We start from the raw sequence: 13,529 nt of genomic DNA, 5'->3' as shown, positions 1-13,529 counted from the left end.
TAATTTAGGCAGTATTGTCATCTTTATTATATTCCCTTGGCCTATTCAAGAGCATTTAATATGTTTCTAATTATTTAAGTCTGACTTTATTTGTGTGGAAATTTTTTTGTAATTTTGCTCATATATAATTCCTGACTTTCCTTTGGTAGATAGATTCCCAAATATTTTATGCTGTCGATAGTTATTTTGAATGTAATTTCTCTTTGTATCTCTTGCTGTTGGATTTTGTTGGTGATGTATAAAAATGCTGAGGATTTATGGGGATTTATTTTGTATCCTGCAACTTTGCTAAAGGTATGAATTATTTCTAATAGCTTTTTAGTAGAATCTCTGGGGTTTTCTAGGTATACCATCATATCATCTGCAAATAGTGATAGTTTGGTTTCCTCATTGCCTACTCTAATTCCTTTAATCTTTTTCTCTACTCATTGCTGAGGCTTGTGTTTCTAATACAATATTGAATAATAATGGTGATAGTGGGCAACCTTGCTTCACTCCAGATCTTACTGGGAAAGGTTCCAGTTTTTCCCCATTGCATATGATGCTTACTGATGGTTTTAAATATATGCTCCTGACTATTTTAAGAAAAAGTCCACTTATTCCTGTACTCTCAAGTGTTTTTATTAGGAATGGATGTTCGATTTTATCAAATGCTCTTTCTGCATCTATTGAGATGATCATATGGTTTTGGTTACTTTGGTTATTGATATAGTCAATTATGCTAATAGTTTTCCTAATATTGAACCAGCCCTGCATTCCTGATATAAATCCTACTTGGTCATAGTGTATTATCCTGGGGATGATTTTCTGTAATCTTTTTGCTAATATTTTATTTAAGATTTTAGGATCAATATTCATTAGGAAGATTAGTCTATAATTTTCTTTCTCTGTTTTCAGCCTATCTGGTTTAGGTATCAGTACCATATCTGTGTTGTAAAAGGAGTTTGGTAGGACTCTTTCAATCCCTATTTTTTTCAAATAATTTATATAGCATTGGAGTTAATTGTTCTTTAAATGTTTGGTAGAATTCACATATAAATCCATCTGGTCCTGGGGATTTTTTCTTAGGGAGTTGGTTAATAGCTTGTTGTATTTCATTTTCTAAGATGGAACTGTTTAGGATATTTACTTCTTCCTCTGTTAATCTGGGCAGGCTATATTTTTGAAGGTATTCTCCCATTTCATTTAAGTTGTCAAATTTATTAGCATAAAGTTGAGCAAAGTAACTCCTAATTATTGCTCTAATTTCCTCTTCATTAGTGGCAAGTTTTCCCTTTTCATTTTTTTTTTTTAGACAAGTAAACACTAGTATTACAGTTTATTCAAAGAGAGAGTTCCCAGACAGAAGAAAAACAACTCCTTTTTATTCAAGTTTAGAAAAGACAGCTACCCTGAGCTGATTTTCCCCCTTAGACTTTTCATTCCAATACAAAAATTCCCATTATGACCCTACCCCCACCCTTATACAACCCCTCCCATGTAAATCAAAAAAAAAAAAAAAAAAAAAAAAAGGTTGACTACCTTGTTCAATTGCTACTGAACAAAAAAATTCTTCCTTCCCCATACATTCCCCAAATAGATGAAATCTAACCACTGTTTAAAAATGAGCAAGGGGGGTTGTGTAAAACAAGGAATTTATTGTGTAATATATGTAATAGAACAACTTAAAGGTCCAAAATATCTACAACACTGACTTTTCACAAACATCTAGCTTGTGATAATCTCCGCAAATTAAAAAAATTCCCCGTAGGAATGTAGATTATAACAGAAAGTATGCTACAATAAAGTTTCTTGCCTGGTACACAGACATTAGTGATGAAGAAGAGAGGACACCATCTGCTTGGAATGCCTTGCCATTTTCCTCCCGGCCCTGTTGAGGTTTCCTTAGTTCAGAAAGGTTTGGGTTTAGCTGCTCGTTGAGGTTGCACTGTTTCAACTACTGGTGTTGGCAAAAGGGCTGGTTTCTCCCACATCATTGGACGCTTCGCAGGCTGGTGTGGTGCATATCCCAGGAGACCAGGTCTTTTAGAGGGTACTGCTAGAAGGGGAGGAGGTTTACCCTTGGGCCCAGAATGTCCTGGTGTTGGAAGGAGTCCTCCAGGCCTATCACCTAATAAAGGAGGCTTAAATGGAGGAAGGAGAGGCTGGCCCTGGAAGGAGTTCCTACCAGGGGTTGGAAGAAGAGGAGGTGGTTTGCCCATAGTATGAGATCTTGGCATCAAATTAGCTTCAATCAAAGCATTCACAACTGCAGTTGCCGTATCTGGTGTCTCAACAAAACCTTCCAATTCTTCTTTTCTGGTCTTCAAGTAATTACTGATGGTGTTCAACTCCTCCTGATATAAATGTTTTCCCTCACTTAACAGGAAGAGAAGAAGTTTGATGCCCAGAGGCACAGAGTAGCTTTCACAGAGATCCCGTTCTAAGTAGTCATCTACCAGGTCAGCTGCTTTTTGTGAAATCCCAGCACCTTCTTGCTGTTCCCGCTCAGCCAAAATAGTCCTAAATTCCTTAGCTACTAGAGCTAATGCATCCTCCAGGGGCATATGGCGATGAATTGTGATAGACTTGTGAAGTGAAATTACAGTGCAAGAGGAGAGTGCTACATTGGACTGTTCGACAAGAATACAAAAAGGAGAACCATCATTTTTCACTTCCTGGAGTGCACAGGTGAGACTTGCCTCTGATGTCAGATAAATCATTTCAACCACAAGACCATGGTCCTGCAAACGATGACCTATGCTTACTGCATAGTCCCTTTGGTCTTTATTGATGGAAACAATAGTGCAATCTGAAGGTCTTTCTTTATCATATTCATTCTGTATTTGTTGGTAAAATTGTTGATAAAGCTTCTCTTTTCGATGGTCCTTACTGTGGTCATCATCTTTATGGGAATACTGGTATCTCTCATAGTTATCTTCACTTCCTTTAGAATAATCATACTCTTTCCCCAATAATTCTTCAAAGTTACTTTTAGTGTCTTCACTTTCCTTTATGTGACCATCTCCAGAAGAAATGATCAGATGAGGTTTATAAGGATTTATGCTTTTATCTGCAGCACATCTTTGAGTTTGTCCTCTGTTAACCTTGACCCACGAAGACATTTTTAAATCCTTTTATTCCTGGAGATGCTGCTGCTGGATTTCTCTCCTCCCTTTTGGTAAGAAAGCAGGTAGAAGTCTCCCTCCACCCTTGTCTTTCAAGCAAACCCGCAGCTGGAAAGTGGCACTGCCGGACGTCCAGCTCCAAGTCTCCCACTGCGCCGACCTCCACTCACACCCAGGGGCCGCAGCGGCGTCCAGGCCCCAACGCTGCACCCGTCCCCCCACCCCCCGCTGCTCTTCCCTTTTCATTTTTAAGACTAACAATTTGATTTTCTTCTTTCTTTTTTTAATGAGATTTACTAAGGGTTTGTCTATTTTGTTGGTTTTTTCATAGAACCAACTCTTAGTTTTATTAATTAATTCAATAGTTGTTTTGTTTTTTGTTTTTTTTTTTACTTTCAATTTTATTGATCTCTCCTTTTATTTTTAGAATTTCAAGTTTAGTGTTTGGGGTTTTTTTAATTTGTTCCTTTTCTAACATTTTTAGTGGCAAGCCCAATTCATTGACCTTTTCTTTCTCTATTTTATGCAAGTAGACCTCTAGAGATATGAAATTTCCCCTTATTACCGCTTTGGCTGCATCCCACACATTTTGGTATGATGTCTCATTATTGTCATTTTCTTGGGTGAAATTATTAATTATGTCTATGATTTGCTGTTTCACCCAATCATTCTTTGAGTATGAGATTATTTAGTTTCCAATTAGTTTTTGGTCTACTTTCCCCTGGCTTTTTGTTGAATGTTATTTTCATTGCATCATGGTCTGAAAAGGATGCATTTACTATTTCTGCCTTACTGCATTTGAGTTTGAAGTTTTTATGTCCTAATATATGGTCAATTTTTGTTTAGGTTCCATGAACTGCTGAAAAGAGAAAGTGTACTCCTTTCTGTCTCCATTTCATTTTTTCCAGAGATCTATCATATCTAACTTTCTAGTGTTCTATTTACTTCTTTGACTTCTTTCTTATTTATTTTGTCGTTTGATTTATCTAATTCTGAGAGTGCAAGGTTGAGATCTCCCACTATTATAGTTTTGCTGTCTGTTTCTTCTTGCAGCTCTCTTAATTTCTCTTTTAAGAGTTTAGATGCTATACCATTTCGTGCATATATGTTTAATATTGATATTGCTTCATTATCTATGCTATCCTTTAGCAAGATATAGTGTCCTTCCTTATCTCTTTTAATTAGGTCAATTTTTGCTTTAGCTTGATCTGAGATCAGAATGGCTACCCCTGCTTTTTTGACTTCACCTGAAGCATAGTAGATTTTGCTCCAATCTTTTACCTTTACTGTGCATGTATCTCCCTGCTTCAGGTGTGTTTCCTGTAAACAACATATTGTAGGATTCTGGCTTTTAATCCATTCTGCTAACCGCTTCCTCTTTATGGGGGAGTTTACCCCATTCACATTTATGGTGAAAATGACCAATTCTGTATTACTTGCCATCTTATTAACCCCTGTTTATGCTTTTCTCCCTTCTTTCCCCCTTCCCCCCCTTCCCAGTATTAAGTTTGTGACTGCCACTTGCTTCTCACAGCCCTCCCTTTTTAGTATTCCTCCCCACCACCTTAGAGTTCCTCCCCCATCTTACTGCTTTCCCTCACAGTTTCTGTATTCCCTTCCACTTAGCTTATTCCTTCCCTTTTCACTTTTCCCTTCTCACTTTTCAATGAGGTGGAGAAGTTTCACCATAAATTGAATATGTCTAAATTTTTTCTCTTAAAGCCAACTCTGATGGCAGTAAGATACTTACTATATTCATCCCCCTCTATTCTTTCTCTCAGATATAATAGGTTTCCTTTGCCTCTTCATGAGATGTAGTACCCTGCCCTTTATCCTTTTTCTGGTACAATGTCCTTTCCACCTCTAGTTTCTAGAACAAGACATATATGTATTTTTTATACATCTTTAAAGCAGAAATATAGTTCCCAAGATTTCTTTTTATCTTTTTAGGTTTCTCTTGAGTTCCATATTTGTAGATCAAACTTTTTGTTGAGTTCTGGTTTTTTCATCAGAAATAGATGAAATTCACTTATTTTGTTGAATGTCCATCTTCTTCCCTGGAAAAAGATGCTCATTCTGTCTAGGTATGTTATTTTTGGTTGCATACCGAGTTCCTTAGCCTTTTGGAATACCATATTCCAGGCCCTTCGATCTTTTAATGTGGATGCTGCTAGATCCCGGGTAATCCTTATTGTGGCTCCTCTATATTTGAATTGAGTTTTTCTAGCTGCTTGCAGTATTTTTTCCTTCGTCTGAGGGTTCTGGCATTTGGCCACTATATTTCTTGGTGTTTGATTTTAGGATCCCTTTCTGTAGGTGATCGATGAATTCTTTCAATGTCTATTTTACCCTCTGTTTCTATGACTTCTGGGCAGTTCTCTTTGATAATTTCCTGGAAAATAGTGTCCAGGCTCTTTTTTTCATCGTATTTTTCTGGGAGTCTAATAATTCTCAGATTGTCTCTCCTAGATCTATTTTCCAGGTCTGTTGTTTTCCCAAGAAGGTATTTCACATTTTTTTCCATTGCTTGATTTTTTTGGTTTTGCTTGACTGATTCTTGGTGTCTCCTCAAGTCATTCAATTCCATTTGTTTGATTTTGATTTTCAATGAAACATTTTCTTCACTCACTTTTTAAATATCTTTTTTTCTAATTGTCCAATTGAGTTCTTTTGTTCTATGGAATTTTTTTTCCATTTCACCAATTTTTTTAGAGAGCTATTTTCTTTTTCCATTTCACTAATCCTATTTTTCAAGGATTTGATTTCTTTATCCACGCTGAATTTAAATGAGTGGGATGACTTCTCCAGACTCTCTTATTAAGCCTCCCTCTCTTTTTCCCATTTTTCTGTTAGCTCTCTTGTGAGAGTCTTTTTCGTTTCTTCTATGAGATTCATCTGTGCTGAGGAACAGCTGAGGAATCCTTTGGGGATTCACCTGGAGATGGTCTGTTTTTAGTCTCCTCAGGGTTTAGAGTCTGCTCTTTAGCCATATAGAAGCTGTCAATGGTTAAAGTCCTTTTCAGTTTTTTGCTCATTTTGTCAGAGAAGAATCAAAGACAAACTAGCAAAGAAAAAAGAAAAAAACCCAAAAGGAATCTGCTTTTTAGGGGGGAGGAGCTGGGTGGTGTTGCCAAGCTTCCTCTATAGACTGCTGGGGGCAGCAGCAAGGCACTTGCAGGACTGTGCTGTACCTGTGCTCTGAGACTCTTAGAGTGTGCTGAGAAGGGAGGGTGACCAGGTCTGGAGAGACTCCAATTGTTTGGGGTTGTATTCCCTGGTGTTTTTAGCTTCTTGGCTACTGTTGCTGTCAGGGCAAAGTATCAATTTTATAGTAAAGCTCTCCCCACAGAGATGTCTGAGATCATACCCCATTCCCCTCCAGTCTGCTTGGCTGTGAGCTGCCTGCCGGGCTCTCGCTGCCACTATCTGAGCCCAATCTAAAACTGTCCCTGCCCTCGAGCAAAAACAGACCTTTCCTGGTGAATTTGAAGGATGTCTTCTCTTGGTAACTATTTGTGGGTGTTTTTTCAGTCAAGCATTAATTCAGAGGCTTGTCATGAAATGAATTCTGAGAGAAAATGCAGAACTTACACAACTGTATGTCCCCTCTCTACCATCTTGGCCCCAGTAGCAATTATTTAAAACCATCAGTAAGCATCATATGTAATGGAGATAAACTGCAACCATTCCCAATAAGATCAGGAGTGAAACAAAGTTGCCCATTATCACCATTACTATTCAATATTGTATTAGAAATGCTATCTTTGGCAATAAGAGTTGAGAAAGAGATTAAAGAAATTAGAGTAGGTAATGAGGAAACCAAATTATCACTCTTTACTGATGATATGATGGTTACTTAGAGAACCCCAGAGATTCTACTAAAAAGCTATTAGAAATAATATTCATCTTTAGCAACGTTGCAGGATACAAAATAAACTCACATAAGTCATCAGCATTCTTATATATCACTAACAAAATCCAACAGTTAGAGCTACAAAGAAAAATTCCATTTAAAGTAAATACCAATAGTATAAAATATTTAGGAATCTGTCTGCCAAGGGATAATCAGAAACTTTATGAGCAAAACTACAAAACACTTTGCACACAAATTAAGTCTGATATAACCAATCGGAAAAATATTAAATGCTCTTGGATAGGGCAAGCAAATATAATAAAGATGACAAGACTGCCTAATCTAATCTATTTATTTAGTGCCATACCAATAAGACTCCCCAAAAAACTATTTCAATGACCTAGAAAAAATAACAACAAAGTTCATATGGAAAAACAAAAGGTCAAGAATTTCAAGGGAATTAATGAAAAGAAAAATCAAATGAAGGTGGCCTAGCTATACCAGCTCTAAAATTATATTATAAATCAGCAGTTACCAAAACCATCTGGTACTGGCTAAGAAATAAACTAGTTGATCAATGGAATAGGTTAGGTTCAAAGGACAAAACAGCCAATAATTTTAATAATCTAGTGTTTGACAAGCCCCCAAACCCCAGCTTTTGGGATAAGAATGCATTATTTGACAAAAATTGCTGGGGAAATTGGAAATTAGTATGGCTGAAATTAGGCACAGACCCACACTTAACACCATATACCAAGATAAGGTCAAAATAGGTTCATGACTTGGGCATAAAGAATGAGATTATAAATAAATTGGAAGAGCATAGGATAGTTTCTCAGACCTGTGGAAGAGGAAGGAATTTATGACCAATGAAGAACTAGAGATCACTATTGATTACAAAATAGAAAATTTTGATTATATCAAATTGAAAAGTTTTTGTACAAACAAACTAATGCAGACAAGATTAGAAGGGAAACAATAAACTGGGAAAACATTTTTACAGTCAAAGGTTCTGATAAAAGCCTCATTTCCAAAAGATATAGAGAATTGACTCTAATTTATAAGAAATTAAGCCATTCTCCAATTGATAAATGGTCAAAGGGTATGAACTGACAATTTTCAGATGATGAAATTGAAACTATTTCCACTCATATGAAAGGGTGTTCCAAATCACTATTTTTTTTATTTTTAATTTTTTTATTATAACTTTTTTATTGACAGAGCTCATGCCTGGGTAATTTTTTTTACATTATCCCTTGCACTCACTTCTGTTATAACTTTTCCCCTTCTCTCCTTTTACTCCCTCCTCCAGATGGCAAGCAGTCCTATACAAGTTAAATATGTCACAGTGTATGACAGAACTGTGTGTTCTGTGTGTGCAGAACTGAACAGTTCTCTTGTTGCACAGGAAGAATTGGATTCAGAATGTAAAAATAACCTGGGAAGAAAAACAAAAATGCAAGCAGGTTACATTCATTTCCCAGTTTTCTTTCTTTGGGTGTAGCTGCTTCTGTCCATCCTTGATCAATTGAAACTGAGTTAGATCTCTTTGTCGAAGAAATCCACTTCCATCAGAATACATCCTCATACAGTCTCGTTGTTGAGGTATATAACGACCTCCTGATTCTGCTCATTTCACTTAGCATCAGTTCACGTAAGTCTTGCCAACCCTCTCTATATTCATCCTGCTTGTCATTTCTTACAGAACAATAATATTTCATAACATTCATATATCACAATTTACTCAACCATTCTCCAATTGATGGGCATCCATTCATTTTCCCGTTTTTAGCCACTACAAACAAGGCTGCCACAAACATTTTGGCACATACAGGTCCCTTTCCCTTCTTTAGTATCTCTCTGGGTATAAGCCCAGTACTAACACTGCCCAGGGTATACACAATTTGATAACTTTTGAGCATAGTTCCAAATTTCTCTCCAGAATGGCTGGATGTATTCACAATTCCACCAACAATGTATCAGTGTCCCAGTTTTCCCACATCCCCTCCAACATTCCGCATTATCTTTCCTTGTCATTCTAGCCAATCTGACAGGTGTGTAGTGGTATCTCAGAGTTGTCTTAATTTGCATTTCTCTGATTAATAATGATTTGGAGCATATTTTCATATGGCTAGAAATAGTTTCACTTTCTTCATCTGAGAATTGTCTGTTCAAATCCTTTGACCATTTATCAATTGGAGAATGGCTTGATTTCTTATAGAGTCAGTTCTCTATATCTTTTGGAAATGAGGATTTTATCAGAACCTTTGATTGTAAAAATGTTTTCCCAGTTTATTGTTTCCCTTCTAATCTTTGTCTGCATTTGTTTTGTTTGTACAAAAACTTTTCAATTTGATATAATCAAAATTTTCTATTTTGTAGTCAATAGTGATCTCTTCTTTGGTTATAAATTCCTTCCTCTTCCACAGGTCTGAGAGGTAAACTATCCTATGCTCTTCCAATTTATTTATAATCTCATTCTTTATGCCTAGGTCATGAACCCATTTGACCTTATCTTGGTATATGGTGTTAAGTGTGGGTCTGTGCCTAGTTTCTGCCATACTAATTTCCAATTTCCCCAGCAATTTTTGTCAAATAATGCATTCTTATCCCAAAAACTGGGGTTTGGGGCCTTGTCAAACACTAGATTATTAAAGTTATTGGCTGTTTTGTCCTTTGAACCTAACCTATTCCATTGATCAACTAGTTTATTTCTTAGCCAGTACCAGATGGTTTTGGTAACTGCTGATTTATAATATAATTTTAGATCTGGTACAGCTAGGCCACCTTCATTTGATTTTTCTTTTCATTAATTCCCTTGAAATTCTTGACCTTTTGTTTTTCCATATGAACTTTGTTGTTATTTTTTATAGGTCATTAAAATAGTTTTTTAGGAGTCTGGTATAATGCTAAATAAATAGATTAGTTTAGGTAGTATTGTCATCTTTATTATATTTGCTCCAAATCACTATTGATCAGAGAAATGCAAATTAAGATAACTCTGAGATACCATTACACATCTGTCAGATTGGCTAAGATGACAGGAAAAAATAATGATAAATATTGGAGGGTATGTGAGAAAACAGGGACACTGATATATTGGTGGTAGGATTGTGAATACACTCAGCCATTCTGGAGAGCAATTTGGAACTATGCTCAAAAAGTTATCAAACTGTGCATACCCTTTGATCCAGCAGTGTTACTACTGGGCTTATATCCCAAAGAGATTTTAATAAGGGAAAAAGACCTGTATGTGCAAGAATGTTTGTGGCAGCCCTTTTTGTAGTGGCCAGAAACTGGAAACTGAGTGGATGCCCATCAATTGGAGAATGACTGAATAAATTGTGGTATATGAATATTATGTAATATTATTGTTCTGTAAGAAATAACCAGCAGGATGATTTCAGAAAGGCCTGAAGAGATTTACATGAACTGATGCTGAGTGAAATGAGCAGGGCCAGGAGATCATTATAAATTTCAACAACAATACTATATGATGACCAATTCTGATGGACTTGGCCATCTTCAGCAATGAGATGAACCAAGTCAGTTCCAATGGAGCAGTAATGAATTGAACCAGCTACATCCAGTGAAAGAACTTTGGGACATGGCTATGAACCACTACATAGAATTCCCAATCCCTCTATTTTTGTCCATCTACATTTTTCATTTTTCACAGCCTTCACAGGCTAATTATATACTATTTCAAATTCTTTTTGTGCAGCAAAATAACTGTTTGGACATGTATGCTTATATTGTATTTAATTTAAACTTTAACATATTAACATGTATTGGCCAGCCTGCCATCTGGGGGAGGGGGTGGGCGGAAGAAGGGGAAAAATTGGAACAAGAGGTTTGCCGATTATCAATACCAATGAATTAATTATTTTTTTAAAAAAAGAAACACAAATAATTGACATGAGATAATGCTGAAAAATATCTATTAATCAAAGAAATGCAAAGTAAAATTTTTAAGCTCTAAGTTATATTCAATAATTGACAAAGATAAAAAAGAATCTACCCCCCAAAAAATTATTTCTTGCATGAAATTGGAAAGGAGGAAAAGTATTCTGATATTGTTGCTATAAAGTAGTCCTATCTTTTTTGGAGAGCATATAGAATTATGCAAAAATATTATAAAATATTCATTACCTTCAACTGAATGATCCTACTCTTATGATTATATATATTCTAGCTGTTGTTCAGTTATATCTGATTCTTCATGATCCCATTTCGAGTTTTCTTGGCAAAGATATTGGAATGGTTTGTCATGTCTTTCTCCAGTTTATTTTACAACTGAGGAAACTGAGGTAAACAAGATTAAATTATTTGCCCAGGGTCATACAAATAATAAGTGTCTGAGGCCAGATTTGAACTCAGAAATATGAGTTTTGCTGATTCTGTGCCTGGTACTCTATCCACTGTGTAATCAGCTGCCTTTATACTCTGAATGGCAATTGAGAGAAGGGAAAAGGTCTACCTACATATTGATTGACAATAAACTAGATGTCCTATTAAATGTGGAGTCACTGAAAAAAATTATACAATGAAATATTTTAATATAAGAAAGCATGAATATGAAGAACTCAAAGAAATATGGGATAACTTGAGATACAGCAAGATATAATTAAGAAAGTGTTTTATACATAGAATCAGGAAAAACTGGATCATCATCATAAAGCAAAACAAGGATGGAGGATTGAATTTAGAATCTATAGCTCATAATCCTGGGACCCTATATGCAGAATTTTTATATGATTCTATCAAATTGATTAATTCTGATTGGAATAGAGTAGGATTGTAGATGAATTATTTTTCTCATAAGAGAAAGAACTTTAATCTAATAGTAAGGAAACCTTATTTCCAAAGGTGGATCTTCCAAAAAGTACCTACATGCCTTGGATCACTTTTCTTCCTTTAATTGTCTTACCTGCAAAATGCAAGAATTGAACTCAATGGTCTCTATCTAGTGCCTACAGCAATATTTTCTATGTAAGAAAGAGTTACTTAATACTTATCTATCAAATTAATAAATCTCAACTATCCCTCCAACTTTCATACTCATATTCTAAATTAGCAAAATTCTTCCTTAAAAGGATTTGGGGGTTTTATGATGTGAAATGATTATCAAAGGAATATATTATGAAAAGACAAAATGTTATTTTTAATTATTGTTTTTTGTTAATTTTTATTGTTTGTTAGTGTTATAGATTGTTTGTTATTGTTGATTATTATCATTTTAAAAGAAAGAATCACCAAAAAGTTACAAGAAATAAGGGGAAATGAAAGGCAATGTGACAGTGATATAGAGTGCTAAATGTAGTCAAGAAGACATAGGTTCAATTACAAATCTCTCACTTACTGGTTTTGTGACTCCAATCAAGTTGCTTGACCTCCAAGTGTCTCAGGCAATAGCCTAGGAGTTATCCACCTAGTCCCAGACCTGATTTGGGGGGATGTAGTTAAAGAAGAGGGAGGGAAATACACATAAAGACATATGATCTCATGGAAAAATAATCCATGAAAGATTTAAATAAAATTCACAGCCTGAAATGTCTCAATCAATAAACATTTATTAAGTACTTACTAATGCCTGACATCTCTACATTCAAATGTCCAAAATTTATGAGACAAGCAACATGAAAGAGATCCTCTACAATAGGTAAAATTGGCCTAAGAGATTCCTCTTGTTCATCTTTGTGTCTCCCCAGTGCACATGCACACTCCCCAGTGCACATATAACTGTACACACACACACACACACACACACACACACACATACACACGGGATTGATATTGATTTGATTGATGCATACTTTATCTGTCCCGGGTCCCCTGGGACTTGACATTTTATAAGTGACTTAGATAAAGGCATAGATAGCATTCTTGTACATTTTCAAACAGAACTACTCTTAGACTTAGAGAATACAATAAATAACAGAGGCAGCACACCAAAAGATTTTAAGTCTACAAGACTAGAATTGAATCTAATAGAGTGAAATCAAATAGTAAAAAACGTGAAATCTTATATTTTGGTTCAATAGGTCAACTTCAAAATTCCAGGTGGGGGAGATATGGTTAGATCATAGTTTGAAAAAAAAAAAAACAACTTAGAGAAGTAAGAGATTTATATATTTCAGCAATGTGATATGAGTCAAACAAGCTTTTGCAGTCTGGGGCTGCATGAAATAAGGTATCTCTTCAAGAAATAAGAATTCAATAGTCCTTTTACTCTTTCTTGTTCAGAACACATCTGGAGTATATTCATGTCTGGGAACCACATTTTAAGAAGAATATTAATAAACTGGATAGGTTCCAGGGAAGGGCAACCAAAAGGAAGATAGGCTTTGAATAAATGCCATATTTAAGGAATTGGTGAAATTTAGCCTGGAGAAGGGAAATCTCATAGGAGCATGATATCTTTCTTCAAGTATTGAAAAAAATGCTGTCATGTGGAAGAGGTATAGAACATGTTCTAATTGGTCCCACTGGGCAGATTCAGGAACAATGATGGAAAGTCAAAAAGAGGACATTTTATTCTTGATATAATGAAAAACTTCTTAACAATT

The sequence above is a fragment of the Antechinus flavipes genome, chromosome 2, assembly GCF_016432865.1.
Source record: "Antechinus flavipes isolate AdamAnt ecotype Samford, QLD, Australia chromosome 2, AdamAnt_v2, whole genome shotgun sequence".
NCBI classification, from domain to species: Eukaryota; Metazoa; Chordata; class Mammalia; order Dasyuromorphia; family Dasyuridae; genus Antechinus; species Antechinus flavipes.
Note: the sequence above shows the minus strand (reverse complement) of the source record.